The sequence below is a fragment of the Helicoverpa zea genome, chromosome 6 (assembly GCF_022581195.2).
Source record: "Helicoverpa zea isolate HzStark_Cry1AcR chromosome 6, ilHelZeax1.1, whole genome shotgun sequence".
In the NCBI taxonomy this organism is placed as follows: Eukaryota; Metazoa; Arthropoda; class Insecta; order Lepidoptera; family Noctuidae; genus Helicoverpa; species Helicoverpa zea.
In genome coordinates this window covers 5,451,151-5,473,384 of record NC_061457.1, presented here as the reverse complement: position 1 = coordinate 5,473,384, position 22,234 = coordinate 5,451,151, and the positions used below count along the sequence as shown (strand labels likewise).

The following is a 22,234-nucleotide window of genomic DNA, read 5'->3' as shown; positions in this document are numbered from 1 at the left end:
GCCCAAACTAGGTCAATAGGGAACGAAAACTCAAGGATGAGTAAGTAAATTACAAAGAACTCTCATCTGGATCATTTTTCTTTCACCTCCGACCAGATACACGGTACCTAATGATTTGAGATTAAACGAACGTTTTCTTCTCGGAAAAGCCTCTTATAAAGTTTTCTCCTAATTCTTGGCAAAGCGCCAAGATTATGTTATAACTCGATTATGTTATGAACAACAATACAATCATTATTCACCTGTTTTCATGGCATGTTATCTGCAGTTACATCACTAGCAGACACTATTGTAAAGGAATGCAGTAATCGATAAGCAATTAAGATATCGAAGAAAACAATCGTACTCTCATGAATTCCTAGTTTGTATAACAACACGATAAACTGAATTCTTTAAATATTTACCGATTATGATCATATGTTACGTCACCACGGATTGATTTACTCGATGACGTGCTTATCGATAAGAGTTAGCTTGTTCACTCGATTGCAATACAATTTCATCAGTGTATGTAATCTCTTTGTTTACATAAAGTGAGCCTTCATTAATCTGATATCGGTTTTGATGAAAGTAGACTTAATGGCGGAACGTCTGGCTTGCGTACTGATATTAAATTATTATAATTATTCTAATAACATCTGCGTTCAATATAATTGCGTCTGAATATCACGTAAATGGATTTTACACGGCTGTTTGACCTCATATTAACAGAGCAAATGCAAATATATCTCACTTACATAAGATGGACGGCTGGTAAGTGACAAGGTAGGTGGTCGGAATCAATTAGTTTGCATTCATTAAATCGATAACAACATCCGGGTTTACAAAGTACTGGGAAGATGTGCTTTCCTTTGAAAACTACTGACATTACAAATCATATAAGTTGTTAGTAAATTATAGAAGGATTGTGCGTTCACTTGAAAACTGTAAATTCAATAATACATTATCAAGATCTTAACATTATTATTTTTTAAGAAAATGGCTACAAGCAGCTACGGCGTAGCCGGTGTAGTTCTTTTATGGTTACGAAAATTTGAAACTAAGTTTTAGTAATTAAAATGCTTCCCAAAGTTCTCATTAAGTTACCAATTCGTCCTATTTTATTTAGGTTCATTGTAGCCTAATAATTAGGCATTAAAACCGATTATTTGTTTCGTGTATGATATTTTATGTCCAAAAGTAAAGATACTTAATTAAATAAAACTTGCTAGTTTTAAACCTTTTATGTGTAACACATAAACAATATCGTAACACTGACAGCATTAAAGCTACATTTAGTTACAAACTCGTACATTTACTATCGAGACACATAATTAGGATAAGACGAAAGGCGGTCAGTTAAGCAAACGGATGGCTTGAAGACCAATAATTATGGGCGGCGAGCGTTCCGTCTCAAAACGAAGACTAACTTGTAACTTGTAGAAGCATTTTGAAAAGGTTCGCTTAACAAGAAAGTAGTAAACATGTCTGCTAGCGTATTCTGCGTCTGCGCAACCTGAAGTGTCCTAACTTAAGATACACTTAAGTTTGACTTAAGTTTAATTAGCCGAGTGTTCATGAGAAACGCTCGGAGAAATTACTCGCTTTATCTTCCAGTTTAAAAGGTTATCTCCGCTACACTTTGTATTAATTAAACATCCTACTATTGTTAAGAAAAACCAACACGATCTGTGTTTTTGATTGTTCGTTGTCTAGACAACGATTTCTAATAATGTCCTCCAATTATCTTTTTTTGTGATAAAGTGCGAGACTTTATACGTGAAGACAATGGTTAGTGAATTCTTTATGTTATACATAGCGTATCGTAAATATATCGGGAAATCCGAATCGCTGCGAGCTCAAGACAAAGCCTTTGTGTTAAAAAAAGATATTTTTTTACCATAAATTACTATACTGTGGTTACATTTAAAAGAAACTTATCAGGTACGAACAAAGACAAATATTTTATCAAAAACGATTTCGATTTCAAGTATGGCTGCTCCAAAAGTTTATTTCGTCCCCAATGACATCACTAATATCCTAATTAGTTGCGCCGTGTCTTCGGAAGGTAATAAAACAATAAGTAGTCGGGGTACCTACTAAGGAAAGTTGAACAGGTATTGCACACGGCATCGAGTTTCTGAACCCACATACTGTCTGTTCTCTTAGCTTAGATATTTATTTCAGACTTTATCATTTAGGTACCTAGCTCGAGTACATTGACTCCGAGTCACGAATGTTTATATTCCAAATATGTAATAACATTTTTTTGTGTGTTATGATATAATTTCAATGATTAATGAGAAAAAGAATCTATATTATCAACTTGTGTTTTTATAGCTATAAACTGAGCTACATAGTGCGAATGTTATCCGTCTGTCTGTATGCCACGCTTTCACGTCAAAACTGATGAAACGATTTAAATGCAATTTGGTAAATAGATAGTCTAGATCCTGAGAAAGGACATAGTCTGATTTTTACCCGATTGTGGGAAGAGGATACCCGTGAAAACACAGAGAATAGTCACATTTAATTCGTCAACATCCTTTATAATTTCGAAAATAACAAGATTTTTCCCACTGACAAGGATGGAATATACTTTGATATTTGAAAAACATTATGACTGCGTGAAATGCCTACTTATCCACTCTTATCATTGAAATATTAGATTGATTTCAAACGCTCACTTGTGTACGTCACACTAGAATATGCCTAGCTGGGAAAAAATATTCCTTTTACGAGTTTGATCAAAGAGTATCGATATGATAAACTATGCAAAATAAGAAATCTTGTTAATATAATTCTTATATTTACCAAAAATCGAATCAAATAGAGTATGAGTACTTGACCTATTCAGACGTAATTTTTGGGCTTTACTATTTAATACTCATTAACTATTAGTACTTATAGAGGATAGTAGGACTTAAACAAACAATGATGATTAATTTTATCTACATCAAGATAATATTTTGACGAAACCTTTTGTTGGATAGATTGCGGATATAAAACTTGAACGTCTGCCAAAAAGACAATACTTATAAAAAAGACTTTGTTTTCCTTTTAAAAACTATGGACGACATCTTATTGTTGAAGAATTACGTAATGTTTATTATGAAGTACGATATTTATTTACTACAGTTAACAATACAAGTACACAATGCAAGATGTACTACTTTAGATATATCTACAATTGTTACAAAATTATTGAATGCTAGAAGTGACTACGACTGTATGAATGATCGCTTAGTCATACATACAATCTTTCGCTGAAACGATGAAACTGTGTGTCGTCACAGAGAGCGCTTCTAGTCAGGATTAATGTGTCTATGGTTATTGCCTCCTGTCTAGGTCATGAATCACTATTGAATAAAAAAGGAATAACGAACAAAGGAGTTCAATGAATTGTTGTCTGAAATAGTAATTATTATTTTATTCACGGAGAGATGATATTTACTTTGTCATTATTAGTCTTATATAATAAATAGGATGTTTTTGTTTGTACCTTAAAGGCTCTGAAACTACTGAAACTTTTCCCGAGTAGCTTAGGCTATATTTGGTCTGGTTATTGGTTATATATGTCCATTTGCCTTCTGAGAACCCGGTGATTCTGTATGATTGCCCTAATTTAAATCATTTTACTATCTCGATGGCCTTATATGATGTGATATGCCATCTTCACGGAATATCAACGTTTACAGGAGAGTTAAAATCATCTTCTCAATCAAACTCATTGGTCTCCCAGTCACCATAAAGTACACCTATACATACAGTATAGTATATAGCAGTAGGTTTCCAGATTTATTATGATTGCACTTGAGACAATTGGCTAAATTTTAAGTCACGTGGCTTAAATCACAGAACAAAGATTTTACAGGACACGTGAAACCATAAGACACTGGGTAAGATCTTGAGACTTACAAGGTAAGTTTTAATTCTATTAATGTTTATAATATTCTAGCCAAATAACGATTTAATTAATCATACTGGTTTGCTGATAACTATTCCTAAGCGTTACGGCCGAGTCATCATTACCACTACAAATTAATATCAAAATATGTGCCTATATAATAAGGTATTCGGGGCTTAAAGAAAAGCTCATTCATATTTTCTTCATAATAAATCTTTAATTCCCTTAAGTGGAAAAGCTAACATTTTTACATGGCGGTTGTCATTTATACAACCTGATTAATTTATCTGTGGGTTGTATAAAATGTGCATACCCTTATTAACATTATATGAAAGCTAAAAATAATAAACAGATCTGAAAATTTCTGAAAAAGTGAAAATTTCTTAAGATATCCCAGATTATAAAAAAAATAAATCAATATCTATCCTATTAAGTTTGAAGAAGGTAGGTTTGATATGAAGAAGGTGATGAGAAACATTGGGCTTACAGCAAATTTTCCTCACTTTGTAGGTCAAGATTCGACTGATAATAATATTTCATAACATTGGGAAAACAATATCTTCGTAGTAACCCATTTTTAATGTACTTTGTTTTAATGAATGAAGCAATGTTCTGTAACATTTTCTGACGCAACTTTTTCAGTTTCAGGACATAAATGAATCATACATTATAATAAAATGAAAATAAGTAATTTGTGTCCCAGTCTAAGTCTTGTTTAAATAGAATAATTATACAGTATTTTAATATACATAGTCATAACGATTATATTATTTTGTTTCAGGTTTTGTTTGATACTGTAGTCCCAATAACAAAAACACCAAGCAGCGTCCAATGGCCATAAATTCCGATACATTACATTAAATTTATGAGAATAATGAAGCAATATACAAATACTTTTGAATTACAAATATAATAAACCAATTAAAAATAAATTTAATCAATTAAAGTGTGTCTGAGTTACGATTGTATACGCGACAACTGATTTTTATTTGTTATTGCCTATATTTAATTTCTGTTGATAGCTTTCTAAATTTATTCGAGTTGTATGATAAGTGGCATTCGAATAACTTCGTGGCAATATGCGCGTGTCGTACACCTCGCGGTTGTAGTGGATGAATATCATATTAGAGTTACCACATCATTAACTGGTTTATAGCCGTGTTACCTTACTACAACACTTACTAGTATCGCGCTTTATCGTTATTATACGTTTTACTCAAATTTACATTCGAAACCTGCGAACTAAGTTTGCTAACTCTAGTCACTACTTCCCCGAGTATGTATGGCATTTGATTGTTTGCTTAAGTAAAAAATAACATCATTATCAATAAGGAAAATGATGATTGATTCAAATATATTTAAGAGTTCGAACTTGCCAAATATGTAAATACGTTTGAAGAATCGGACATTATTTAACTTGCCCCAACATAACGAGGTTACATCAACTCGAGTACCTACTTGATTACTTATAGTACGTTAACTTGTTTCGTTGCTGTGCAAGTGACTTTCTAATATACCATTAAATATTTTCATAATGATCACAGTATAAAAACTTCCCCCAATGGACAATTCCAACTTTCATGAAAATTTTTGAATAAAATTTTCTTACCTTAAAATGTAGTATCGCGATTCCTCCAGCACCGTCAAAAATAATAACTTCACTCGCGATGCACTTTAAAGAAACTTGATAATACAAAAAATAGCACCTTCGGAAAATGTAAACAGAAACAGCGGTGGCGAAACTCACGTGTTAGAAATATTTGCAAAGTTTTCGGGGGGTCGTTATTTTTTCAGTAATATTAAGGGAATAAATGTTGAGTAGTAGATCGCGTGTGACGTGAGCGTGCGTCGGAGGTCTCGGGATCTGTTTAGGAGCGTGGTGAACGATCGGCCACGCAGGCTGGCGGCGGCGAGGCAGCGCGTGCACTGAGTGGCGAGGCTGGCCGGTGGCGCGTCGCTGCCGGCCGCCGCGAGACTCTGCCCCGCGCGTGCGCCGGACCAGTTCCGACAGCCTCCCGCGCCGCGACCTGCGCTGCACCCCGAGCACCATGCACTTGCTGAACTGGCACACGGCCGCGCACACTGCCGCACCACGCACCACAGCCCAAACCCACTGCAACCACTAAATATCACTTGTCAATTTATGTTACTAGGATGTCGTCAGATAGGTCCGTGTCGAGGCAATAAATATCCGCTAATGGGCCCTGTTGCTCTTATCTCAACTGGAGCAAGGAGCAAATATCACAACGATACATAATTAATTCTGTTTACTCATTAGGGAAATGATTTCTTGTAAGGTTTCCTAAATGTCATATTCCTGCATTCATATTGCACGTGAAGTATTCTGTGGTAACTTGACTAATGAACCTAGGAGGTAGGCAGACAACCAGTCTTGGTATCTACAACAAAATAAATTATAATGTTCATTTGTGTAATGTATCTGAAGACAAATGATGTTGACCATTAATTTATGTTAATCAACATCCGTGTAATGCCCGGCTCGTAATTTTGACGTCAATATCTATTCAAATCCTTTATATTACGCAGTGTACAATTGACTACACTAAGGATTTATTGAATGAAACATCGTAACATGCAAATACTGTGGATAATAATAGGAAACACCTGACAATAGTATTGTCGCATTCGCATTTAAATTAATGACGAAGTGCGCAATAAATTAATAACGATCTCATATGATTCAGGTTTAGACTTTTCTGAGAATACATTTATTAATAAATGTATTTTCAATATTCAAACATGTAAAATCTGTACAACGAGGTAGACTTATGCCATGTATCGGGTCATTGCAATAACGGTAGTTTTTTAATGTTAGAAGTTTCCGAAAGTACATACCTTTCATTTCAACCCCTATCCCATTCCCGTTGGATCTCAATTTTAGCGCCCTGAAAGCTTTTCATTACTTACAATTCAGTTCTAAATTAGCATTACCTACTTCTAAGATTGTCGTTCATTCATGTAACACAAGCGACCCCCATTACCCATATCACAATGATAATATATATAAAAAAAAAAAAACAAATTGACCTTTACGCTATTTCATTGCTTTTATCTGTGTTACTATTCATAACTGGGTACTTGATATCTATAATACTATTATTTAACTAAATGAATAGTAGTCAATCGGAACAAGATGAGAGCTCTCAATGTGACAAATGATTAAATTTTTCAACACTGCCAAGGCAGGAACATGTGAGTGGCATATGTTCGGCCACTTATTCCTCCAACTAGATACCAGTACTGATAAACTATGAATACTTAGCGTGACCTTTGCTCCGTATTGGCCATAATAGACTGTTGCTATTTGCTCATTCGGAAATTTCATTATCATTCCTACGCTAATTTAATGGCTAATTGGCTCTTATTATCGTACGAATATTTGGGTTGATCAACGCATCTCATATTTTGTACTTGGATGCTGATGTGGGGCATTCATTTGGCATGTTCTATTTAGATCGTTGTTTGAGTTTTTATCAAGAGTACAACTTATTTCTACTACAGTAAGATTTGGGCAAATAGCCTCTCAATTTCCACAAGCAACAAGAATTACTGAAAAATTGAAGTACCACTCGAAATCAGGGTTACATAAATGCAGTACGTAACACAATCCATTCAGAAAGTATCCGGGTTCGAATCACTCATAAACTTTATCTTTGAACGCACGCCTCATTATGAACAACACTTTAAGAATTTAACAAAGACGGCATATTGAATGAAATGGCACTTGCAATAATACCTTGATACATTTTTTCCTGCCAAGTGTTACAGATAACGACTTCATATGTGCTGATTCAATACCAATCAATGTTTCCACTAGATATGACATCAGTCAACGTCACTGCGCACGCGACGACAGACAACAAACAACGACAGTTATGAACGACATCGATACGTAATTAATCTTGTCATGTAATAAGTTTTTTCCTTCTTTTTATTGTACAGTGTAGGAAATCCTCGTTTTTAAACAAAAGTATTGCCACTTACCACAATGGAGCATGCGATAATTGATCATCATTCATCAGTTTTTCTTTCAGTACATTGTCTTTAGCTGTAACAGCATACATATATCTCTCTCACTCTAAGCATATATTTTCGCTCTAAGTATATATTTTTGCTAACCTTTTGGCGCAAATATAGGTGTCCTCACATATTCACACCTATATCAACTCCTCCACTGCCTCCACGCATTCTAGCTTGATGTTTATGGAAATGATGTCCAGGCTTTAAAATCTTCAAGAAACTTAATTGAATACAAAGAACAAAGGCCTTTTGTGCGATTAAAAGCCAGCCAGCAATAAATACATTAATGTTTATCAGAAATGAGCACCGCATCATGCTAAACCTTTGTCGTGTAATTAGAAGTAACGGGACTTATGACACGCATCTAGACATTTAAATAGCAATAAATCTCCTGTATTGTAATCTTTAAGCTCACAAGCAAGACCCCACACGTGTCTCGATGCAGATGGGCCTATTGTACTGAAAAACGGGACATTTTGTCGCGGATATTGAATATATTAATTTGATGTTAATATATGGTGTTAGTACCAAAAAGGTGTGTTTTTTTTTCAACATGTGACAAAAATCTCTTTAACTATTTTCCTAACACCTGATATTTTCAAAGGAGGGCTTTAGATAAGGTTCTTTCTTGAATGATCTTTTTTATAAAATTGTTGCTTGCTTTAAAATTGATATAGGTAGGTAATATTATTTATATTCCATCTCTTTACTATTTTCTAAAACAGGTGACATACCTTCTTGCAACCAATTCAAATTGGTTGCTCTCGAAATTACATTTATGAAATAAAGTAAGCATCAAGGAAGATTCACATACTTACATAAAGTACTTACTACCTTTTACTACACGATGACTGATAGGCTGAGTCACCCGCATGTTCACAGGAATCGTAGAATTTACGCGACAATCTGTCCATCGGTTTGTCATACGAAGCGTGCCACTTCTGTAGACTAACACGATAGGGATGGGTTGCCGTGACTCATTTCGCTAGTTCTTTACTTTTTATTAGGTATTATTTTTAACTAGGAAAACATATGTCTCTATTTTGTAGTTGGGTTTGACACGCACAAGAATCGACTTAGCTGTACCTGTTTGTTAGCTAATTGATAAGTATTACAGACAAAAGCGAAAAACACTTCATATCTTTTAATCTAATAAATGCATATCTAAACTAAAAATAATTGCATCAACCAACAAAGTGTCCACAATTCTTCATGATTAAAAGTATTAATCATTCAAAACGCAATACTTAATGATTGATTAATCCTACAGTAAATAAAATGTCGTTTTATACGTAGGTGCGCGACGCAGGCGCCACGAATGATTGGCGCGGCCGTGCGCCGGCGCCGGGCCGCCTTACCTTAGCGCTAAGGTATTAGGTTTAAAGGTTAGATAGCTCATAAGAGTGAATAAGTATTGACAGTTTAGTGTTTACTGGTAGACCGCAGTATAATTCTAGTAACTGGCTACATTCTGAAAACGTTGTTGTGTTTTCGAAGAATCAGAGGTTAATGCGGCACAGTCAATTACACATTTACGAGTATTTCTAATTGTAGAAATCACTTTATTTCAAAGGTATACTCTCTAAAAATAAATGCATTACCTGTTTAACTAAAATAGGATTTAACTTCTCTGGCTTAAAAGTACAGCAACTACAAGGCCAGTGACTATTGATAAATTTCCTTTTCTGGGAAACATTTTGCGGTTTTCCTTTGATGTACAGAATGATTACTTGCAATCGAAATAATCATTGACTCATTTTCGAGAATAGCAATGAAAATAGGATTCGTAAACTGATAACGATGAACGAATCCTCGATTTGTTTGAGTTGTTTGCTTCCTGTTCGTATCTTTATGTCGATTATTCGGAAAAAAGATTTCTCGGTATCTCGAAATCGATCGTGCGAATCATCGGATAATGTTTCGGATATGTCATTAAAGTCCGATACTCATCCGAGTGAATGTGTACAATTATCTGTTTCTTGAGGATTAAGATATTTTTTTAAGATTATCCCATGTTTGGTATGTTCGAGATTTGACGTTACAAATGTGTTTGGGTGTATTTTCGTCTTTATTATGATTGCTTATTTAATGAAAGGGTAAAGGAATTGGTATTGGGTAAGTTTTCGAGTGTTCCGAGTACATAATTATTTGGCCCTACACTACATGCTAACATATATTTTTATATATTAGAGGCCAGTTTGGCGAAGCAGCTGAGTGATTATTCGCAGTAATACGAGGAATCAGATTGATTCCCGTAACATATTATTTATATTATAGCCAAAAGAAGTACATATGGCTATTCCAGGTATGGCAAGTACACCGAGTAAAAATCTTTAAAACAGATTACAGTACCAAGAAAAGGGCCTGGAACTAAATCTCGAATTTGTTGTTTGTTTTCCAACAAAATGCGTTTTCCTATAACATATTGCTGTAAAATATCTACATTTAGGTATCAAATAATACAAACTCCTTAAATACATTAATACAAATGTTTTTCCTTATTTTTCATATGTAAAGTACCATTTTTTATATAGCTACATATTTTTTTCTAAACTGCTGTATCGTAGCTCGTTTGTACGAAGATGTTCATAAACTATTAAATTAGTCCATTAATGTTCACGGTTGAAATCTCTTGTTTCGGGAAGGCCCAACTAGTTCCGGCTTCCCATAGCCTATCTGTCTCACAACCTCGAACTGTGATCTTATCTAAAGAGCGGCCCCAAAATACATACTTTTGAATAAATTAAAAATTAAGTATTAATTAATAAATAAATAAATTTCGGTGTTTTATCTCTCACGTTGATTTTTGCACGTTTCCAGCGAACCATTTTAAATCTTAAAGCATAATTAGGTTATCTCAACCTATCATAGCTCTTTAAATTAACAGATAAAAGCTTAATTTTCACAAATTAATTCTCTAATTAAAAGGATGGTAAGATTAAAGCAGTATAGTTACAATAATAATGTATTATACGTGTTAAAATTTAATGAAATCAGATTAAATCAAATGTACTGATAAGAATCTAGAAATACCAGCAGTCCTTTTAACCACATTACGGATGGGAGCTAAATCAATGTTGCTACCAATTAGTGTCAATATCTACGATATATAAAAACATAAGTGTGTATAATATTACGTATATACACGGCGTATGAGCAACGAATACTGATTGGGACTGATACATAATGCATAGTGCGAGTACATTTTTAAAATTGATTATTACCAGTGTTATAAGTATGTAGGTTAGCAGATACTAATGGCAAACCTAAACTATAGTGTTGTAATAATGCCTGGAACACCTAGCACAAGTATGTACCTAGACATTACATTTAATCGTAAATTAGGAAACCTGTATTATAAATAGTCATATCATATCATATCATATCATTTATTGCATTCCATAATGTACATTTGGTGGAAAATATAAAATAATAGAGGTAGTCACAATTATGGACCCTGATGGGCACAGCAAAATAGTTAGAAGAGAGGAAGGCGTTTAATGTAATATAGTAGTATCACAGATTATATAATAGTTAGTAGTATGAAATATAATATTTAAGTATTTAGATAAAAGTCGGTTAGATAGAAACAGCTGAACAAGAAATGTAATTCTTAAGACACTACTTATCTTCTTTTTGAATGCACTAACCCTATATTTTATCTTGAAAAGGTATATTTATTATATACTTTGCCAAATCAGGGTATAATTTGATCGGTCGCGTACACATGATCTTAAATACAATTCTCTACGTAACACATGGCATTCGTAACTGTAAACTGTATAAATAGTTGCAGCATAGAACAATACTGGAAACTCAATGCTCAACCATACCAAAATAGGTCATAAGATGATTGTAAGCCCGGTTATAGTCACAGTAACGAAAATATTACTTCCCTACGTAAAACCTACGTAAGTAACGTATCTCGTGTTTCCTACGTTTATTGACTACGTATGGCAGCCAAACATTTGATTAATAATTACTTACTAATCCTGTTACGAATAGGTTTACGTATGCACCTACGCCATCATTAGGACATCACTAACTTCGAATGTGTGACACGTGTTTTTTGACACTCTGTTTTAAACGTTACCACGTGTCAAAACAAAATAGATTTTCTATTATGTAGAAAATATTTTTTTGACACGTGTTTTTTGACACTCTGTTTTAAACGTTACCACGTGACAAAACAAAATAGATTTTCTATTATGTAGAAAATATTTTTTGACACGTGTTTTTTGACACTCTGTTTTAAACGTTACCACGTGACAAAACAAAATAGATTTTCTATTATGTAGAAAATATTTTTTTGACACGTGTTTTTTGACACTCTGTTTTAAACGTTACCACGTGACAAAACAAAATAGATTTTCTATTATGTAGAAAATATTTTTTTGACACGTGGTTACGTTAAAAACAGAGTTTACGTTTCAAATCTTGTATGTGATATTCTTCTCCTGATGTCATTCTAAATAACAAATTGTTATCATCTAATGGACATAGCAATATACTGTAAATTCTGAAATAGAAGATATCATATAGCATACATTTATAATGCACATAAAAATTTTACTCCAATGCAACAACAAAATCAACTAAACTGTTTTTGCTTATTAGGCACTTCATTTCAAATCAGGGAAATGTTGATACTAAAGCTTATTTTACGGTACCCACAATTTGGAGCAATGTTCAATCTACGACAGCGATATGATAACCTACAGACATAAATTAACTGTACGTACTACACTACTACGTACAAATATATACGACGTCAACACACTACATGCATGCTACGAAGCTTGCGGTTTCTCAATTCACACTCGATTCTTGTACGACGCAGATCATTATCCGACATTATCGATCTATGTGATTTACTATAGTAAACTGATAATGGCGCCACTAATAACCCACAGGCCACATACTGCTGCCAGCTCAGTAAATTACCATAGTTCATACCTAACGAATCCCAGTTAAATTGTGTAAATCGATCAATAATAACACATAACAAGCGAAGCAATGATTTAAACAAAGTAACGCATTACCACTTATACAATACAAGCAATTACCTTTGAAAATATACACCTCGAGAGCAATCATGTCGAACCTGCTTATTAATAATTCACGCGACGCAAAATAAACAAATAATAATAGGTCGCGAATAAAAATATGCTCTGTTAAAATTGCTCGAATAGGTAAACGAGTACAATTATCGGGCAAATAGTTGTTTAAACACGTATCTCAACTAGCTTGGTAATTTCCCGTGTTCTATCTAATATGATCGGCGCGACGCGGCGCCACCGCCGTCGGCTTCTTATAAAGAACGTTTATGGTAATACGTCAACCACTAACAACTGTCCTGCACGAGACATTTCTCGTCCAATACAACAGCTTATAAATTATTGAATAAATTCTAATTGTGACTATCGTATCAATCAATCAGTAGGTACCTATGCGGTTTTTACGCGACGCGTGCAGGAATGTCAACTTAGTTTCTTTCGAACAGATAAAGAATAATATGGCAGGTTACCTGGAAGAGTTTCTAAAAAGCAATCCATCACTGTAGTTAAACGGCTCCATATTTGCATAAACATGCAAATATATATTTATTTGGCGTTACCGACTGGACAATGGACTCAATGACTAGACAGTTTTTAACTTTTTCGGAACCCTAAAAGCTTCATATTTCAGAATCAGAAAACCGTCATATTTAATACAATTATATAAATAAATACTCGTCTTTTTAGTATAAGCACTCTTGGAACTAACCTTGTGTCTTATGTCACCTTAGTTTTGCAGTTGCCATTGGAGCTTTTATGATTCCCGTCAATGCCACGAGTTTCATAGAAACAATATAATAATGCTCATAAGAAAACGTATAAAATACCCAGAGATTTTCACTTTTTATGATTTGCGAAATCACAGTGACTAAAAACAAGGGTACTCTCTACTCTAAGTTAATTAACCTGCATGATCGATTTAAAAATTGTACAACCAAATGTTGATACGAACAAGACCTAGAAACAAGCAATGTTCATAGACGGTCAGTTTAGCCATAAAGCTCATAAGGAACCTAGCTCAAATATACATAGCTACAGACTAAACAAAGTGTATGCTAGCGTCCAGAGGTGCGCACGGTCAGATGCGCCGATACATGTACTTATAGATAGCCTGTTGTACAGTCAACTACACAACTATGTGCGCTAACAAGAACAGCAATGGTAAACCTCGCATTTTGTTTGCATAAATCAAAGACCTTTTAACCCATAGAGATGAAAGACGCCCAAAATGTGACTTTAAAAATGATTTGGTATGAGTGTCCTTTTTTGTTTCGCCGACTGTACACCTACGTGGCTTGTGGGACTTTGCGAAGACAATTTAGTTTGTGTCTTACATACAAAATGCCTAATAACAGCGGGTAACCCATGTTACTACCCAATGACCAATTACATCACCTGGTGACTTCCAGACGTTTTTAGAAGACTTGCCTTGTCCAATCACGAGTTTTCAAACAATCCTTCTAGTCATGACTGTGAAGGATTTTCTAATAAATATTGTATAGTATTACAAGCGATTTACTGTTGATATAGATTCAGTGGCTAGTCATACCGAATGATAAAGACGTTAGAAACTATATCAGGTCTCTATGTCAGGTATCTAACATGTGAATTGATTATCTTTGAAGATGGCTACCTAAATGCCGTATCTACTGTCCTTTGTATATCTAAATGAAGATAGGATCAAACAAAATCTACCTTTCTGTGTAGGAATGACGTATTTTATACTAGGTATATCAATATCTATTTACAGTGTACCTACCTAGATGAAAACTAGGTACCTAAATGTTTCGCTAAAATGTGTTCTATTAAGATAATTCTGGAGGTTTTATTACGCCTTTCTTGACTTTAACTATCCTTTGTCTATGATTTTCACGAGAAAATGGAATAAAGGACAGGAAGGGTTATTCACTAATTAAAAATAGTTTACAACTAAAACAGAACCGTGATTCAGCCACGTCGCGACGGACGTCTGGATTCAGGAAATAGAAAAATAACCACTTTGGAGCGGAAACCACATGATTTTGTGTTGAACAATTGTGGAGTGTTCTGTGATTCATTTACATCTGGCTAACTGTACTGAAAAATGTACTATGTATCATCGGATAGTTAAGAGGCCTATAAGGAATGTGGAACTCCAGCCATACGGCCATTCATTTCAAAAACATGGAGTGACCACTGCAAGAAACATTCGACTTTAAAATTTTACAAAACGGATTAGATCCTCAGCCACTAAAATCATCACATCATTTGCCGCAGTTACATAATGCTAAACTGGCAGGTTTCTGACAAACGCTGCCGTCAATGTTGGTGGTAATAGCCCACACTCGCTAGAGGACCCTCGCACCCTGCCTTCCTTTACCACCTTTTTCTTCCAAAAAATAATAGATACACTAGATCAAAAATACTAGATACACTACCTCTCCTCATCTACAGGAAGAAAAAATAATTAACTCCCTGCCTTTTTATACAAAAAACACAAAAAAGCTTAAAATAACAACACTAGGTAATTACATATAACTGACCAGCTCTAATACACAAATATCTAACGGAAAATTACATTGGGAGCAAATAACAAAATTATAATAGGATAACAATGAGGTTATCATTACCTACTAGAACACACAGTCTACGGACTTGTTCCACTTACTCAATGAATCTCAATTATAATTTAGGGACGGTATTCTTGCGCATGCGTTATCTATCAGATATGACACTATTGGGTTAGTTTAGTGCTTATGTTCACGTTTATTGCCTAAACGTAACCTAATTTTGTTTATTGCCTAAGCGTAATCTGTAGGTTATTGATAGAAGGTGAACAATGTGTACCTACTTGCAAATGTATGTGTTACTTGTAGGGTGCATAATGGGAATGAATCTATTGATCGAAAATAAAATACTTAACAACGAACTTTCATGTCCTAATCTAACATCAAAAATATCTTAAAAGATAACATAAAAGTGTGTCTTTCTTTGTAGTTAAACTCGGTACAAAACTGAATATCAAGATAATCTTTGATATCACACACTGAGCTTCTGACTCCAATTTATTCACGCGATAAATTGTTTATGCGAAATATGACACAGATAAACCAACTAATATGACATAAATTTAAGAGTTAACCTAACCCACATTGCAGTTAATTAGTGCTAGACTAACGCAAAAACTGGTGTCATGATTCTTCTGACTCGGTTATGAAGGGCATCAAATAAATTCTTTTTTAATCTTGTATCATAAGAATATATCATAACGCTGTGATTCGGTGAGTTCAATTTTTGGTTGGCAGTCATCCAGCATAGACGATTTTTAGATTTGTAACTCATCACAGAAGTTTTCATATTGATATTATTCAAACAGTACTTTTATTTATGACGTTGATTTTACTGAATAATTTGGGGAATGTTTTCTATGGTTTTTGAAAATTCTGTCTGTCAATTGTTTATTTAGTAACGTTACAAAAAACCGGCCAAGTAAGGTAAACGCGGGTGAAGTCGTCATGCCCCAATAGTCGTCAATTAATCTAAAAACTTTTATTTATTATTTCTACCGAACTTAAAATGGGCTGGTTTATATGTCAACATACTGTTGATAATATATTGCACAATTGAAATGACAATACGGGGTTTTAACGGTCATGGCGTCTAAAATATGTTATTCGAAAGGTGTGTGCCCTAACAAAAAAGTTTTTTCGTGAAGTTCAGCTGTCAAAAGTGAAACTCAGCACGTGGTTTTGTGTTTTGATTTACATAGCTCCAGTGGGGTCTGTGGTATGTTTCTTTGTTTAATTAGATAGTTAAGTTTATTTGCTAACGATGTAATATGCAATTTGGAATACTTTTAACATAGAAGATATATTTTCTTAATGTGACATCTATTGGTACTTTAAAACTCCCATTTGACCCAAAACCCGTCAATTTTAGAATTATTATGACGACTACTGGGACATGCTCAAAAATTGCACCTAAAATCGTCATAATGAGGATATTTTGTGTTTTACAGTACAAAATGCGAATAAATAGCTAATATCGGGACTTTTACAAAATTGTTAACTCTCTAGAACAAACATATTTAAGGTTTAGACTACATTTGTTGATAAAACTGCGTTTCTTTTAAGCTTTTTCTTAGGGGTACATTTTACTCTGCTGGTTCTAGATGCACGTACACAGTCATGTTATTCGATTCAATTAATATGTTTTTTAATGGCTAAATCCCCTGTTTTCTATAAGTATGCACTTTCTACGAGTGTTTTTTTTTAGGTATATATTGGCCGCTGTAGGCCTCCGCCATTCTACTAAGGACACACGATACACATCTACCGCTTTGGGTACAACTACCAATAGCCTTTGTTTCTACTACGCTTGGATTACAATTTGTGGCAAGCAAAAATTGACTGTTCTTACACTATGCTTTTTGTTCGAAATAACTGCATGTCGTCACGCGTATTGTACCGCGTCTCCCTAACGTGCCTTAATAGCGCCTGAATAAAAATTATGTCATTCAACTAGTTTCGATGCAAAAAAATATTAAAATAAGTTTTAAAACTAAGATGACATAGCTTCCATCCCTGTCACTTATTTGCTTGTCGTAGTAATCTTAAGTAAGTTTTTTTTATTTAAAATTGTATGTACCTAGTCATTGCATGATCGTAATTTTAATAGCAGATCATGACTGAAAGAAACTACAAGCAAGAGGGTCTTTTAAAAGTCATAGAAGCTGTAAATCAAGGGGCCACAACATCAGATGCAGCAAGAAAATTTAAAACGCCCTTTTGAGACAACTTTAATGAAATGGTGACACAAAACCGATGATTATCCTTGTATACATATACCTACTATAGAAATGAACCCAAGGACAATCCCCGGTTCTGTGCTAAACTATTGCTAACTATGGAAGAAAACTACTTGGGCTATTGCGTTGGGATGTTAGTGGATATAGGAAACTATAGGAACTATGGCACCTGCCGATGACAATGTATAAAATATATGTTAAAAGGCAGGTGGATAGGCTCGCCAGCTCACTTACTGGGCTCCCGGGAATCAGTCACTGAATAGCAACAAGAGAGCAATACATGAGCGGCTGAAGGGTGAGGATACCTCGGTGGACTTTAAACGCAGATCACGCGCTCCCTGCGGGTCCAGCATCACCCGCCCAATCGTCACTTACCACGAGGCACCTACCCTCCGAGCCGGGCTACTAACCCAGCTCTAGCGACTCCACTCTGGACGGCCAATGAAGGCAAGCCAGAGGCGGAAGACCTATCCCCCGTCATGCTTCACTTCGGCCAGCCGGAGTGAAGCAGGACAGGGACAGCATACTCTCCCAGGAGTACTCGGTAAATATAGCCCCGCGGGGTCGCTACTCCCCATCATCCGCCTCAGATGTCCTGCGGGGCTAATTAAGATTATTATTAGATATTTCTTCCAGACCTCGAGACTACAGAGTTCCGGATTTTTGGAAGGCGAACGTGGGGCCGAAGCCAACACGCTGAAGCCCTTTATTGTGATGGGATGCTAATAATGGACTAGGAATGGTGAAACTACGGGAACTATGGCACCTGCCGATGACAATGTATTAAATACATGTAAAAAAGGCACGTGGAGACTCGCCACCTCACTTACTGGGCCCCCGGGAATCAGTCGCTAAATCGCAACAAGAGGGCAACAGGTACATGAGTGGCTGAAGGCTGAGGATACCTCGGCGGACTTTAAATGCAGATCACGCGCTCCCTGCGGGTCCAGCATCACCGGCCCACTCGTCACTTACCACGAGGCACCTAATCTCCGAGCAGGGCTGCTAACCCTGCTCTAGCGACTCCACTCTGGTCGGCCAATGAAGGCAAGCCAAGAGGCGGGAGACCTATCCCCCGTCATGCTTCACTCCGGCTGGCCGGAGGTGGGAGACAGTATACTCTTTCTTAAATATTTTAATAGTAATAATTTTACTCGTGCTACATATGCAAATGACTGCATGATTATATGATTGATTACGAAATATATTTTTAGACTGATTTTGTGATTCCAAGCATTTGATAGATAGGAATATTAATTAAAATGCAACTATGTATCTGTTTTATTGAATACCTGCTCTTCTAACAGATTATGACCTGCTATTCTAAATAGGGTTTTGGTTTTCTATCTATCTACCTAATGTTTCAAAGGCATAAGTATGCTTAACAAATTCAAGCACAAAAAAATGTACATAACTTGAACCTTATGTTCAAGAGCAGAGAGTTTACATTAGCATTAAAAGTTGACGAGTACTGGGAATATTTGACGAGTATCCGTACAAATCAGACGACTATTGGTACAAATCGCCCTTTTTTTACTTTTGCCTTAATAAGTACATAAACCCATGAAAATTATTAAAAAACATTAGTTACTTAGAATAACGAATAAATACCCTATCACGTCATGCAAAAATTTTCATTTTCTATTGAATATTTAACACACAGTGGCGCTTCAAAGTCGGTGATTTCCGAAATCCGACGAGTATTGGTACGTTTACCTTACGAGTCGGACTCGCGCACGAAGGGTTCCGTACCATTATTTATAAAACGGACTAAAAAATCACGTTTTGTTGTATGGGAGCTCCCCAATATACATATTTATTTAATTCTAATTTTCAGTATTTGTTGTTATTCCATTTTTTTTGTGATTTGGACAATTATCTGCGTGACAAGGAGAACCTTTTCTTCCCAGGAGGCAGAAGAAAATTCTTTCACACAGTTTGTGCAGTCTAGATCCTCAGAGTTTTATCGTAAAGGCATAAATGACCTTCCTATTGGATGGCCTATTTTGATTAAATAAGTATGTTAAAAATTTAAAAAAATTACAATTTAGATTTTCAGTACAAATCGGCAATTTCATACTTTAACCCCTATTAATATCAATACGCATTTGTTTTAGTAGGCTTTTCATAATTTGTATATAAATAATGTATTAACTGAATCTATTAAATAACCCGGAATGGCAAGTCTGGTGAATATATCTAATTTAACTTATACCTTTAGGTACTCGTTTAATGCGATAGTATTTTTATCTACACATGCTTGTGTTTTTAAATAATATCAATGTTGCTTAGGTTGTTAACACAAGTATGTTACCAAAATCCGCGTTATCACTGAAACTCTCCAAACAAACAAATAGGAAATACCAAAATTAAATCTTAATCTCCAGACTTAGGTATTATTCATCATTAGCATAAAACGCGATCCATCAAGCTTACATTGTGATAATATCTCAATAAATACTCACAATTCGACTAAGATAGTAACAGTTCAATTGACATCATGAAAAATATGTCTACCACAGTCTAAGGCGAATCAACCTACTAAATTGTGTTGATTATATACCATTTCTTATGTGAAAACATGAACCTATTCGTACTTGGTATCTTTAATTTTTGTTATATAAGAATGTTTGTATAGCCTCTTATTCGTACAATTCTTTCTGAAATAATTACGTATGTGAGAACAAATTTCCACCATATTTTCTCCCAAACACAACACCAAAATTAGAACTCAGGCCGTCACATCTCGAAGCGAATCGCTCACGAAGCTAACCACTTACATTAAACGTGGTTATAAAAAGTGTATTTTTATGTTATTTTCATTAAGTTATTCAGTTCGCATGTGCGGGGACGTGCGCGCGCGCAGGTCGCGGGGCCCGTACGTGTGAGCGTCCGACACCCGCGCCCGCGGTACCCGGGAACGCTAACAGCCCCCTAATTGCATCAATTAAAACGACCACTTCGACCATATTAAATCCTACTGCCTCTGAATATCTAATAACCATTTCGCGGTAAACTTCAATTAGATATAGTACCCGCCTTTATTATTATTTCATTTAAATAACAAGTGGTGGCCAACTTTGTCTGATCCGATCTAGATTTTATGTTGGTATCCTGTTTAAGTATCATTCAAACACAAATGCCGTAATTCAATGTCCAGTTTCCACGCAATTTACTGTTTATTAACATTGTAAACAATAATCCTTGAATTTTCCTGCCCAATAAAAATCAGTCTACATATACATGTAGTTCGAGTTATTCACTAATGCGTAATAATAATGTATTGTAACTAAGTACTACATCGTGTGTGTTCATGCTCATAATAGGTAGGTCCTCAAAGCCACAAAGTCATGCCATCCTTAAGGCTAATAGCCTCTATATAGGTGACCGCAATACAATTTCTTTTAGCAATTATTTGCCGACTGAGACGAAGAACGAAGAATAGAAAACTGTACCATGTTATCTTATATCTTGTATTTTCTCTTCCTCTCCTAAACATTTTTTTTTTGCAGAAAAAGCTTAGCGGTCATAGCAATTCCAGCTACGTTTTAAATTAAGCGATTCGCGAAATTTTTCGTGTCTTTTTGTAAAAGCGTCACCCATAAATTACTTATGAGATCAGATATTCCACTCGATACAACCGTCGCGATAACTGTCAACTTTGCTCGTCTATTTACCAACACCGTATGTAAACATAACGTCATTTAAACCTAAAGTTATAATTAATTGCGAGTTTAATCCACTCGAAGTGTTCGTATAAGCAAACAGGGCACAATGCCATAAGTGCCTATACAGACGCCATTTAAGAGCTTTTGTCTCATTGTGAGTTTGTTGCGTGGGCGCCCCCTCAGCTCATTCATTTCATGTGGTCTGTTTTCTTAATGGCAGAGGCTTCGAGGCGCCTGAGGGTTTTTGTGCACACTATGCCTGTCGCCTACCTATTAAAACATATCCAAGGTTCCGATAAGATAGGGTGGCTATATTTCAGTTAGATTGGTTATGTGTAAAGTTTAGGAGCTTTTTGTTTTACCGATTCTGTGAGTCCCGTAGCTAGTATGTCACTTTCACGATTAAACAATAAAATAAAAATATCCTTGGTACCCTAATCCTAAATATAAGCTGAGCTTACCGATGTCTGTACCTAATAGGTAGACAGAGCTATTTGAGACCATTTCATGCCAGCTTATAAAGCAAAAGAACAATAACAATAAAAAGCAATACTCTGACTATAATCTTGCACAGTATTTTAAGTAAGCCATTGTGCGTAAGTATTTGGCAATTTCAACTTCTCGCCCACTTGCTCTAAGCCGAACTTATTTAAGTTTCAGTAAAAATTTCACGAGCAAAAAGAAAAACATAAAAGAAACTGGGTCGTACATTCAGTTTCCAAACAAAACTAGGGGTAGTATTAACAAAAGTAGGTTATGGCATTTTTAAAGGGGCTGTATGGCAAAATTTATTCAA

The 22,234-nt window shown here is 35.2% G+C and overlaps 1 protein-coding gene and 1 long non-coding RNA gene across 2 annotated transcripts in view; one reads left to right on the top strand and one right to left on the bottom strand.

The window, feature by feature from the left end:
- Positions 1–5,848, bottom strand: part of LOC124630977 (BMP-binding endothelial regulator protein-like) — a 44,493-nt gene extending 38,645 nt beyond the window's left edge. The window contains exon 1 of the mRNA XM_047165041.1: positions 5,496–5,848. The gene's annotated coding sequence lies outside the window, so the exon portion shown is untranslated. The remainder of the gene's footprint in view (positions 1–5,495) is intronic.
- Positions 556–4,861, top strand: LOC124630979. Its single transcript, XR_006984462.1, has 2 exons — positions 556–765; positions 4,668–4,861. It is a non-coding gene; the product is annotated as an uncharacterized LOC124630979 (long non-coding RNA).
- Positions 5,849–22,234: the final 16,386 nt, after the last annotated feature.